Source organism: Eptatretus burgeri, chromosome 2 (assembly GCF_056783735.1).
Source record: "Eptatretus burgeri isolate ZD-2024b chromosome 2, Ebu_testis_v1, whole genome shotgun sequence".
Classification (NCBI taxonomy): Eukaryota; Metazoa; Chordata; class Myxini; order Myxiniformes; family Myxinidae; genus Eptatretus; species Eptatretus burgeri.
In genome coordinates this window covers 159,688,384-159,700,905 of record NC_140962.1, presented here as the reverse complement: position 1 = coordinate 159,700,905, position 12,522 = coordinate 159,688,384, and positions in this window count along the sequence as shown.

Sequence of the window (12,522 nt, the reverse complement as noted above, 5' to 3'; positions counted from 1 at the left end):
TGGCTCGTTTTATTGATGTACCGTGGCTCATTTTATTGATGTACAGTGGCTCGTTTTATTGATGTACAGTGGCTCGTTTTATTGATGTGCAATGGCTCGTTTGATTGATGTGCAATGGCTCGTTTTATTGATGTACAGTGGCTCGTTTTATTGATGTACAGTGGCTCGTTTTATTGATGTACAGTGGCTCGTTTTATGAATGTAAAGTGGCTCGTTTTATGAATGTGCAATGGCTCGTTTGATTGTACAATGGCTCGTTTTATTGATGTGCAATGGCTCATTTTATTGATGTTCAGTGGCTCGTTTTATTGGTGTACAGTGGCTCGTTTTATGAATGTAAAGTGGCTCGTTTTATGTATGTGCAATGGCTCGTTTGATTGTACAATGGCTCGTTTTATTGATGTGCAATGGCTCGTTTTATTGGTGTACAGTGGCTCGTTTTATTGGTGTACAGTGGCTCGTTTTATGAATGTACAGTGGCTCGTTTTATTGATGTGCAATGGCTCGTTTGATTGATGTGCAATGGCTCGTTTTATGAATGTACAGTGGCTCGTTTTATTGATATACAGTGACTCGTTTTTTCGATGTACAATGACGAATTTGATTGATATACAATGACTCGTTTGATTGATGTACAGTGACTCGTTTGATCCATGTACAGTGACTAGTTTGATTGATGTGCAGTGACGTGTTTGATGGATGTGCAGTGACTCGTTTGATGGATGTACAGTGACTCGTTTGATGGATGTACAGTGACTCGTTTGATGGATGTGCAGTGACTAGTTTGATTGATGTACAATGGCTCGTTTGATTGATGTACAGTGACTCGTTTGATTGATGAACAGTGACTAGTTTGATTGATGTACAATGGCTCATTTGATTGATGTGCAATGGCTCGTTTTATGAATGTACAGTGGCTCATTTTATGAACGTACAGTGGCTCGTTTTATTGATTTACAATGGCTCGTTTGATTGATGTACAGTGGCTCGTTTTATTGATGTATAATGGCTCGTTTGATTGATGTGCAATGGCTTGTTTTATTGATGTACAGTGACTCGTTTGATCCGTGTACAGTGACTCGTTTGATCCGTGTACAGTGACTCGTTTGATCGATGTACAGTGACTCGTTTGATCGATGTACAGTGACTCGTTTGATCCATGCACAGTGACTCTTTTGATCCATGTACAGTGACTCGTTTGTACAGTGCCTCGTTTGATCGACGTACAGTGCCTCGTTTTATTAATGTACAGTGACTCGCTTGATTGATGTACAGTGACTCGTTTGATCCATGTACAGTGACTCGTTTGATCCATGTACAGTGACTCGTTTGATCCATGTACAGTGACTCGTTTGATCCATGTACAGTGACTCGTTTGATCCATGTACAGTGGCTCGTTTGATCGATGTACAGTAGCTCGTTTTATTGATGTACAATGGCTCGTTTTATTAATGTATAGTGGCTCGTTTGATTGTACAATGGCTCGTTTTATTGATGTGCAATGGGTCGTTTGGTTGATGTACAGTGGCTCGTTTTATTGATGTACAGTGGCTCCTTTTATTGGTGTACAGTGTCTCATTTTATGAATGTACAGTGGTTCGTTTTATTTATGTATAGTGGCTCGTTTTATTGATGTACAGTGGCTTGTTTTATTGATGTACAATGGCTCATTTGATTGATGTGCAATGGCTCATTTTATTAATGTACAGTGGCTCGTTTTATGAATGTACAATGGCTTGTTTGATTGATGTGCAATGGCTCGTTTTACTAATGTACAGTGGCTCGTTTGATTGATGTACAGTGGCTCATTTGATTGATGTACACTGGCTCGTTTGATTGATGTACAATGGCTTGTTTGATTGATGTACAATGGCTCGTTTTATTAATGTACAGTGGCTCGTTTTATGGATGTACAAAGGCTCATTTTATGAATGTACAGTGGCTCGTTTTATAAATGTACAATGCCTCGTTTTATGAATGTACAATGGCTCGTTTGATTGATGTACCATGGCTCGTTTTATTGATGTACAATGGCTCGTTTGATGTACAATGGCTCGTTTTATTAATGTACAGTGGCTCGTTTTATTGATGTACAATGGCTCGTTTGATTGACGTACAATGGCTCATTTTATTGACGTGCAGTGGCTCATTTTATGAATGTACAGTGGCTCATTTTATGAATGTACAGTGGCTCGTTTTATTGATGTACAGTGGCTCGTTTTATTGATGTACAGTGGCTCGTTTTATTGATGTACAGTGGCTCGTTTTATTGATGTACAATGGCTCATTTGATCCATGTACAGTGACTCGTTTGATCGATGTACAGTGGTTCGTTTGATCCATGTACAGTGACTCGTTTGTACAGTGCCTCGTTTGATCGATGTACAGTGACTCGTTTGATCGGTGTACAGTGACTCGTTTGATCCATGTACAGTGACTCGTTTGATCGATGTACAATGGCTCGTTTGATCGATGTACAATGGCTCGTTTGATCGATGTACAATGGCTCGTTTGATCGATGTACAATGGCTCGTTTGATCGATGTACAATGGCTCGTTTGATCGATGTACAATGGCTCGTTTGATCGATGTACAGTGGCTCGTTTTATTGATGTGCAGTGGCTCGTTTTATTGATATGCAGTGGCTCGTTTTATTGATGTACAATCGCTCGTTTTATTAATGTACAATGGCTCGTTTTATTGATGTGCAATGGCTCGTTTTATTGATGTACAGTGGCTCGTTTTATTGATGTACAGTGGCTCGTTTTATTGGTGTACAGTGTCTCGTTTTCTGAATGTACAGTGGTTCGTTTTATTGATTTACAGTGGCTCGTTTTATTGATGTACAGTGGCTCGTTTTATTGATGTACAATGGCTCGTTTTATCCATGTACAGTGACTTATTTGATCCATGTACAGTGACTTATTTGATCCATGTACAGTGACTCGTTTGATTGATGTACAGTGACTCGTTTGATTGATGTACAGTGATTCGTTTGATTGATGTACAGTGGCTCGTTTTATTGATGTACAATGGCTCGTTTTATTGATGTACAGTGACTAGTTTTACCCATGTACAGTGACTTATTTGATCGATGTACAGTGACTAATTTGATTGATGTGCAGTGACTCGTTTCATCCACAGTGACTCGTTTGATCGGTTTACAATGACTCGTTTTATTAATGTACAGTGGCTCGTTTTATTAATATAGACTGGCTCGTTTGATTGATGTACAGTGACTCGTTTTATTGATGTACAATGGCTCCTTTGATTGATGTGCATTAATAAAACAGTGGCTCGTTTTATTGATGTACAGTGGCTTGTTTTATTGATGTACATTGGCTCGTTTTATTGATGTACAATGGCTCGTTTTATTGATGTACAGTGACTAGTTTTATCCATGTACAGTGACTCGTTTGATTGATGTACAGTGACTCGTTTGATTGATGTACAGTGACTCGTTTGATCGATGTACAGTGGCTCGTTTTATGAATGTACAATGGCTCGTTTGATTGATGTACAATGGCTCGTTTTATTAATGTACAGTGGCTCGTTTGATTGATGTACAATGGCTCGTTTTTATTGATGTACAATGGCTCGTTTTATTGATGTGCAATGGCTCGTTTTATTGATGTGCAATGGCTCGTTTTATTAATGTACAGTGACTTGCTTGATTGATGTACAGTGACTCGTTTGATCGATGTACAGTGGCTCGTTTTATGAATGTACAATGGCTAGTTTGATTGATGTACAATGGTCGTTTTATTAATGTACAGTGACTCGCTTGATTGATGTATAGTGACTCGCTTGATTGATGTACAGTGACTCGCTTGATTGATGTACAGTGACTCGTTTGATCGATGTACAGTGACTTGTTTGATCGATGTACAGTGACTAATTTGATTGATGTACAGTGACTCTTTTGATGTACAGTGACTCTTTTGATGTACAGTGACTCGTTTGATCCATGTACAGTGATTCGTTTGATTGATGTGCAATGGCTCGTTTTATTGATGTGCAATAGCTCGTTTTATTAATGTACAGTGGCTCATTTGATTGTGCAATGGCTCGTTTTATTGATGTGCAATGGCTCGTTTTATTGATGTACAGTGGCTCGTTTTATTGATGTACAGTGGCTCATTTTATTGATGTACAGTGGCTCGTTTTATTGATGTACAGTGGCTCGTTTTATTGATGTGCAATGGCTCGTTTGATTGATGTGCAATGGCTCGTTTTATTGATGTACAGTGGCTCGTTTTATTGATGTACAGTGGCTCGTTTTATTGATGTACAGTGGCTCGTTTTATTGATGTACAGTGGCTCGTTTTATGAATGTAAAGTGGCTCGTTTTATGAATGTGCAATGGCTCGTTTTATTGATGTGCAATGGCTCGTTTTATTGATGTGCAATGGCTCGTTTTATTGATGTTCAGTGGCTCGTTTTATTGGTGTACAGTGGCTCGTTTTATGAATGTAAAGTGGCTCGTTTTATGAATGTGCAATGGCTCGTTTGATTGTACAATGGCTCGTTTTATTGATGTGCAATGGCTCGTTTTATTGGTGTACAGTGGCTCGTTTTATTGGTGTACAGTGGCTCGTTTTATGAATGTACAGTGGCTCGTTTTATTGATGTGCAATGGCTCATTTGATTGATGTGCAATGGCTCGTTTTATGAATGTACAGTGGCTCGTTTTATTGATGTACAATGGCTCGTTTGATTGAAGTTCAGTGGCTCGTTTTATTGATGTACAGTGGCTCATTTGATTGATGTACAATGGCTCGTTTGATTGATGTACAATGGCTCGTTTGATTGATGTGCAATGGCTCGTTTGATTGATGTGCAATGGCTCATTTGATTGATGTGCAATGGCTCATTTGATTGATGTGCAATGGCTCATTTGATTGATGTTCAGTGGCTCCTTTTATTGATGTACAGTGGCTCGTTTGATTGATGTACAGTGACTCGTTGATTGATGTACACTGGCTCGTTTTATCCATGTACAGTGACTCGTTTGATTGATGTGCAATGGCTCGTTTTATTGATGTGCAATGGCTCCTTTTATTGGTGTACAGTGGCTCGTTTTATTAATGTGCAATGGCTCGTTTTATTGATGTACATTGGCTCGTTTGATTGAAGTTCAGTGGCTCGTTTGATTGATGTATAATGGCTCGTTTGATTGATGTATAATGGCTCGTTTGATTGATGTATAATGGCTCGTTTGATTGAAGTTCAGTGGCTCGTTTGATTGATGTATAATGGCTCGTTTGATTGATGTATAATGGCTCATTTGATTCATGTATAATGGCTCGTTTGATTGATGTATAATGGCTCGTTTTATTGATGTACAATGGCCCGTTTGATTGATGTATCATGGCTCGTTTGATTGATGTATTATGGCTCGTTTGATTGATGTATAATGGCTCGTTTGATTGATGTATAATGGCTCGTTTGATTGATGTATAATGGCTCGTTTGCTTGATGTGCAACGGTTCGTTTGATGGATGTACAGGGTTTCGTTTGATTGATGTATAATGGCTCGTTTGATTGATGTTTCATGGCTCGTTTGATTTATATATAATGGCTCGTTTGATTGATGTATAATGGCTCATTTGATTGATGTATAATGGCTCGTTTGATTGATGTATAATGGCTCGTTTGATTGATGTATAATGGCTCGTTTGATTGATGTATAATGGCTCGTTTGATTGATGTATAATGGCTCGTTTGATTGATGTACAATGGCCCGTTTGATTGATGTATAATGGCTCGTTTGATTGATGTATAATGGCTCGTTTGATTGATGTATAATGGCTCGTTTGCTTGATGTGCAACGGTTCGTTTGATGGATGCACAGGGTTCGTTTGATTGATGTATAATGGCTCGTTTGATTGATGTTTCATGGCTCGTTTGATTGATATATAATGGCTCGTTTGATTGATGTATAATGGCTCGTTTGATTGATGTATAATGGCTCGTTTGATTGATGTATAATGGATCGTTTGATTGATGTATAATGGCTCGTTTGATTGATATATAATGGCTCGTTTGTTTGATGTATAATGGCTCGTTTGATTGATATATAATGGCTCATTTGTTTGATGTATAATGGCTCGTTTGATTGTATAATGGCTCGTTTGATTGATGTATAATGGCTCGTTTGATTGATGTATAATGGCTCGTTTGATTGATGTATAATGGCTCGTTTGATTGATTTATAATGGCTCGTTTGATTGATGTATAATGGCTCGTTTGATTGATGTATAATGGCTCGTTTGATTGATGTATAATGGCTCGTTTGATTGATGTACAATGACTCGTTTGATTGATGTACAATGGCTCGTTTGATTGATGTACAATGGCCCGTTTGATTGATGTATTATGGCTCGTTTGATTGATGTATAATGGCTCGTTTGATTGATGTATAATGGCTCGTTTGCTTGATGTGCAACGGTTCGTTTGATGGATGTACAGGGTTTCGTTTGATTGATGTATAATGGCTCGTTTGATTGATGTTTCATGGCTCGTTTGATTGATATATAATGGCTCGTTTGATTGATATATAATGGCTCGTTTGATTTATGTATAATGGCTCGTTTGATTGATGTATAATGGCTCGTTTGATTTATATATAATGGCTCGTTTGATTGATGTATAATGGCTCGTTTGTTTGATGTGCAACGGTTTGTTTGATTGATGTACAGGGTTTCGTTTGATTGAAGTTCAGTGGCTTGTTTGATTGATGTACAATGGCTTGTTTGATTGATGTACAATGACTCGTTTTATTAATGTACAATGGCTCGTTTGATTGATGTACAATGGCTCGTTTGATTGATGTATTATGGCTCATTTGATTGATGTATAATGGCTCGTTTGTTTGATGTGCAACGGTTCGTTTGATGGATGTACAGGGTTTCGTTTGATTGAAGTTCAGTGGCTCGTTTGATTGATGTACAATGGCTTGTTTGATTGATGTACAATGACTCGTTTTATTAATGTACAATGGCTCGTTTGATTGATGTACAATGGCTCGTTTGATTGATGTATTATGGCTCATTTGATTGATGTATAATGGCTCGTTTGTTTGATGTGCAACGGTTCGTTTGATTGAAGTTCAGTGGCTCGTTTGATTGATGTACAATGACTCGTTTGATTGAAGTTCAGTGGCTCGTTTGATTTATATATCACATCTTAATATTTAAATGCAATAACTTTGATATGGAAGAGGGGATGTACAAGTTTGAAGAGAATGGTGTTCTGAAGTTTGTTTAACTTGGCTTGCGACAGGGATGAGGGTATTGAGGGCATGGAGATCAGATAGGGAAATAGGTTTGATTAGCTGGGCAGAACAATGACGATGGATGGTACAAAGGTGCTGTGGAGGATTCAGGGGGAGCGATTGATACTGGAGTCATGGATTCAGGTGGAGTCTGTCACTGTTTGTGGTGAGGATGTTGAGGTAACGGAGAGATTCACTTCCCTTGGCAGTGATATTCATGTCTCTGCTGGCTGTGAGTCAGAGGTCAATAGATGTCTGGGTCGGGCCTGGGGAGTTATTGATTCACTGGATCATGGGGTGTGGCACTGCCGGTACCTGTGCGGGAAGACGAAAGTCCAAGTCTTCAGGTCCTTGGTGCTTCCAGTCTTGCTCTATGGATGTGAGACTTGGACTCTGCCCAGGGATCTGAGATGGAGACGTAATTCCTTTGGTACCAGGTCTCTTCGGATAATCCTTGGCTATTGCTGGTCGGACTTTGTGTCCAACGAGTGGTTGTTGAGATAGACTCAAATGAAATTTTTTTACCTGCATAGTCCGTGAGCGTTAGCTGCGGCTATATGGACACGGGGCTCTTTTTCCTGATGCTGATCTTGCTCATCAGATTCTCCCAGCGAGGGAGTCTCGTGAGTGGAGGAGGCCAATGGGCCGACCACGTTCCTCGTAGTTGCAGTAGGTTGTTCGGCATCTCAAGGAGATGGGGATGGGCAAGGCATCTACCTGGGGGATGGCCTGACATGAGGTCCCTGGAGTAGCCACAGAAAGTGGACGCAGTGACGTGCTGCTCCAGCGCATGCTCCCATACCTGACCTGACCTGATTGATGGCAGATGTGAAAATATTGTTGTGGATTCGCGCCCGCCGGCGTGCGAACGGCCACGTAACTCGAATCGCGGCACGTCGCCCACCGGAGGGACAATCCAGTCGTGACCCTCTCGGACTAACGCCGGGAACCAGTCACGGGTGGACCTTTCGGCCTCACCACGATCGTGCCAATCGGCCCCCCGCGTGGGAGAGGGTTGCTCGCCAAATTCGACCTACCTAAGTACCCACACGGAGGGTAGACCGGGCGATCGCACCTCGCCGCAGGTCGACTTCGGACACGGGCCACTTTAAGCGACCCGTTCCGTACTATCGGGATAACCGAGCGGTGTTATCGTCGGCCTCGACGGTTCGATTAATTATTGGGCGTATTCAGCCCACTACCAACCCTTTACGTGAAGCAAGATGGAGATTCAATGAAAGAAAAGACGAAGCGAAACGGGAAAACAGTTCAACATAATTCACATTTATTTCGCGATGAACGGAAAGCACACATATACAATTACACCAAAAGCAAATGTAAAAGGAGAAGAAACACACAATATTACACAAAAAGCAAATGTAAAAGAAGAAGACAATGCAGAGCTATCGGACGACCGAGCACACGGCAACACTTATACAATTTTACTTCACAGACGGCGCCGACAACACATACACTCAAAGCAAAAGAAAAGGACCACCCTCAAGGATGAGCCGGGCCTGGGGCCGAGACCGCGTCGGGCCTACCCGTCTGATGATGAGACGCAAAGTGGTGGTGGCGCCCCAACTCCGCGGGCCTCGCGGACAGTGTCTGGTAGGGGGTGGGAACGGGGCCCCCTTGGTCGCACTATCTCAGTGCGGGGGGAAACAGGAGGGGGTTGTTGATGCTCGGGGGAAAGGAGGATATCTCCCTGTCTCGGGTCCCGCGACGAGCGTCTCCACCACGACCTCGGTCGCGCCGCCGGCCTCTCCCTCCGCAGCTCCCCGACTCCGACGCGAGCACCCCCTCAACCGCCTTCGCCGCCGCCGCCTCTCCACAGCTTCGTCCGATCGCCCTCTCCCTCTCCTCTCTTGACTCGTCCCAACTCTTCACTGGCTCCGCGAACTCCCAACTGCGAACTCCCAACCGCCTTGACTGACGAACGCAGCCGTTTATATGCCCCGTGGCTTCGCCCCTTCACCTTTTGACCCTTTACCTCCGACCCTTCGCCTCTAACTGGCTCCCCATTGGACCGAGGAAAAGTGGGCGTGAATGCTTTTTGATCCATGAATTTGCATATAGCGACCACACTCCAACGCCCTGGAGGCGGGGCCAAATCGCCCCACGCTCACCGATAGGACGGAACAGAAGTGGGCGTGAGTCGTTTTTGATCCGTTTTCTTCGGAAAGTCTGTGATGTTTCTGAACACGCTGCTCGGTGCGCGCCCTGCACGAGTCCAGTATCGGTGCCCACAAGTGGCGCAAGAATGGTGGTGATGCGATGGTGGCGAGTTGTGACGGTAAAGGTCGTGGCTGTTGTTGTGAAGCGGCGTTGTGGTTGGTGGTTGTTGTGTGATGGCTGTTGAGACGTGTTTGGTGGTGGTAGTAATGGCGGCTGGTCCAAAATAAAGATAGTAAAAGAAAAACGGCTATCCTGAAGAGTCGCAGCCCGACTGAATGACATTTATTCCCTCGAAACAACGGGTTTGGGCCTAACTACACATATACTTACCGAGATATCTCACCTCAGGGACCTGAATGGTGGTTTGTGAATTTCGTCAACCACAACACTACCCCCTCCCCTTTTTACAGACTCGTCCCGAGTCGTCAAATTTTCGTGTGCCATCATGTGTAGTTTTCCCCTAGTACATTTTACCTACGGATCCCTGAGTGCGACATTCATGGTATTCGTGTCCCCAAAATAAATAACCTGAGGGCTGAGTAACTACCTAAACAAACTCACTCACACGGACGACTTAAATAAAATTGCCGGCGCTAAGACAAACATGCCGGGGGCGCACTCATATTTACAGTACATCTTAACCTTAACTTACAAATTTTACACTAAACCATGGCCCAGGATCAATGAACTCTGCAAAAAGAAAGCAGTTAGCAGGGAGCCAGGCTGCTCGCATGCAGTCTCTGACTCAAACAATGCAGGTGACAGGGAACGTGGCCGGCTGCTCACACGCAGTCCAAGGCCTTCCCTTTTGAACTGAACGCAGTGAACCACAACGGTGCATGGGCTGCACAAACGTAGTCTCCGTGCCAGCTCAAGTGGCACACGCAATGAACACGAATGGATGGATGAATGGTTTGAACTGAACGCAGTGAACCACAACGGTGCATGGGCTGCACAAATGCAGTCTCCATGCCAGCTGAAGTGGCACACGCAATGAACACAACGAATGGATGGATGAACACAAACACGGTGCACGGGCCGCCAGTGCAGGCCCGTGTTGTAGCTGCCATCAGGGCAGTTCTCGCAGCGTGCAAACTGTTGCCTTGATCCTGGCGCACATGGCAATGAACAGGGGGGGGGGGCAAAGCAAAAATTGAACGGAGGCTGGTGAGCAGGGGCAGTGGGCATGGCATGGCAAAGGCAGCAGGCAAACACAGCCTGCAGAATAAAGCCGCTGCAGGCAAACACAGCCGGCAGATGAACTGGCCGGCACAGGCCTTGAAGCACAGCAGCTGCAGACAATCCGACCGGCACAGGCCTTGCAGCACAGCAGCTGCAGACGATCCAGCCGGCACAGGCCTTGCAGCAAAAACAACAGCTGCCGATGAAGTGGGCCGGCCTTTGCCTTGCGGCAACGCAGCCAGCAGTTGAAGCTGGCCAGCCTTTGCCGTTCAGTGGAGGTTGGTGGAGGGAGTGCGGTGGTGCTGGCCACTCGGAAGGCGAGCTCGGACCTACCCTACGGTCTCCCTCCCAACCTATCGCCTTTGCCTGTCACTGTCTATACCCACTCCCTTAATTTGTCAAACCCCAATTTAGCCCCAACTTATTTTTTTTATTTTTACTTCCCCACTATAAATCGTCCCCTAACCCCCTGTACTGTCCTTGTTCGGCTAACCTATTCTGTCACCTAGCCTACTCCAAACCCCTACGTTCCCTTCCCGGAGGGGAACAAGGGAGAGCTAGCGTCCTGTGTCGAGGCCCAACGAAGCCTCAGGATGGCCTCCCCAGAGTTCAGCGATCTATAACCAAAGTGGTTCCAGCGGCCCACGAGAGCGAGGGGATGGATGGTGCGGAGGGGTACACTTCCTAATCTACCCTATCCATTTAACTGTTAAACTACCCCGGGGCTTTCAACAAGCGCCTCTCGCTTAAACTATTGGTTCTAACAACCCAGATTCCCGTCGCCTGTGTTGGTGTCCTCACAATTTCGGGCCTCGCCCCCCAATTTTCTGTCCGTGCCCTCACACGGTCTCATGGCTGGGACACGTGGCTCCCTTTGGCAGGCACGACCCTCTGCCGAATCTCCCGCTATGGCACCCCCGGGCACTACACTGCCTCCGAGCCTACCAGCTCCCTAACACCGGGGAGTGCCCCCGATGGCACCTCCCCTGAAACGCACACGTGGCAGGCTGGCTTCCCAGGTCCCTTTCCGAGGGTCACCCGTGCCCACAACACTGCCCACGCGGCTAATGGCGCCCCGGGCCCCCGCACCAAGCAGGCGCACCCGTGCCCACTACGCTATCCCGGCCCCCCATTGGCCCTTGGCCTACCACGGCCGACTAGCCTGGTGCCCGGGGTACCCACTCAGCGATACTCACCTTTCGCCACCATGCTCCCAGCCTGTCAACAGGGCTCCTGCACCCCTCCAAACAGGTTTCGAGCCTACACTCCCACCAACAGCAAAACGACTTCCATTTTTGTTAATTTGACTAACCCAGCGAACTCACTCTACACTGACCCCGGGGTCCCTTGGGCGGGAGTCACTCCTCCCCCCAATCACTCATCGCACCATGCAGTCCCCATTCACACAGACCCGCTGGCCTCACTCACTCACCAAGCACATGCTTCCACTTCACTCACCAACTCTTCAACACTCACCGCTGAACTCTGCCATCCTTCTCACTACATCCCCTAACTAACTCGTGCTCCCACGTCGTCCCTTAAACTACAGCACGTTCCTTTTAACACTACGTAGCTAAGCTACGTCCCCACTACACATTCACTGTCTGTCACTGTCTTCTAAATAATCCCATACTCCATTTTATTTCCCAACCTAAAGCTCATCTAAATCCCTCTAACTAATCCATTCCACGGGCTCCATGAGGACTTACCCCTGCCCCATGGAGCCGGTCTAGCTAAGCTAACCCTTCCCCCTAACTAGTTTCCATCCTGTGCCCTGGTCAAGGGGGTCTTCCACCCCTTGCCCAGGAATCCTGTGCACCCAAAAGTGAGGCTTGCTGTTCTTCTTTTCTTTTTTTTTTTTTCTAATTGCGCAGCACCAGCGCGGTA